The sequence below is a fragment of the Poecilia latipinna genome, unplaced genomic scaffold (assembly GCF_001443285.1).
Source record: "Poecilia latipinna isolate Pla-1442-1.1 unplaced genomic scaffold, P_latipinna-1.0 Scaffold972, whole genome shotgun sequence".
NCBI lineage: Eukaryota > Metazoa > Chordata > Actinopteri > Cyprinodontiformes > Poeciliidae > Poecilia > Poecilia latipinna.
In genome coordinates this window covers 232,369-233,507 of record NW_015113588.1, presented here as the reverse complement: position 1 = coordinate 233,507, position 1,139 = coordinate 232,369, and positions in this window count along the sequence as shown.

Genomic DNA, 1,139 nt, shown 5'->3' with positions numbered 1-1,139 from the left:
GATTATAAAATACTTGCTTTAGTGTTGGCCAAACGTCTTAAGAATGCTCTACAGGATATCATTGATGAGAGTCAGTCAGGATTCATGAAAGGACGTCACATATCCAACAATATAAGGTTGATCCTTGATATAATAGATTACTCAGATTTAACTGAAGATAATAGTTTTATTTTATTTCTTGACTTCAAAAAAGCTTTTGATTCTGTGGAACACAACTTCTTATTCTTAGCTCTTGAAAAATTTGGATTTGGTCCCGTGCGATAAAATTAAAATCTGGAACTTCCCCCAGATTTCAATTACATCGAGGCATCAGGCAGGGCTGTCCTGTTTCCCCATATCTCTTCCTCCTAGCTGGCCAACTCCTTTCAACCCATCTTAGAGCGAGTCCTATACAAGGTATCAACATAGCAAACAGGAGTTTACTAATAAGCCAACTAGCAGATGATACTACTCTTTTTTTGCGTGACTCTGAACAAGTTCCCCTTGCCCTTGATAGTATTCAAATCTTTTCTAGAGCCTCTGGTCTATATCTAAATATCAATAAATGTGAACTCTTTGCCATTAAGGATTGCACTCTATCCACTATAAGCAACATACCAATTAAACAGAATGTAGTCTATTTAGGAATTACCATTACTAAGAATGACAAAAATAGATGTGTTGAAAACCTTTCTCCAGCTATTACCAGAACCAGAACAAAGCTGAACCTCTGGCTGCATCGAGATCTAACTCTGAGGGGAAGGACTCTGCTGTCTAAGGCTGAAGGCCTTTCTAGTTTGGTTTATTTGGCATCGCCTCTCTTTGTTGACAACAACACTTGTAAAGAAATTGACCAGTTACTACTCAATTTTCTTTGGAAGCACAAAATCCATTACATTAAAAAGTCTGTTATCATGAACCCAATTAATATGGGGGGGCTAGATTTTCTGACCTTTTCTACTTTAAATAGTACACTCAAAGTCAAATGGATCAAACAATACCTGTCATGTCCCTCCTCATGTTGGAATTTCATTCCCAATTACTTATTCTCTCAGTTAGGTGGTCTTGATTTTCTTCTGCTCTGTAATTTTAATCCTGAAAAAATCCCAGTCAAACTGTCCGCATTCCACAAACAATGTTTGCTGTCTTGGTTACTGATC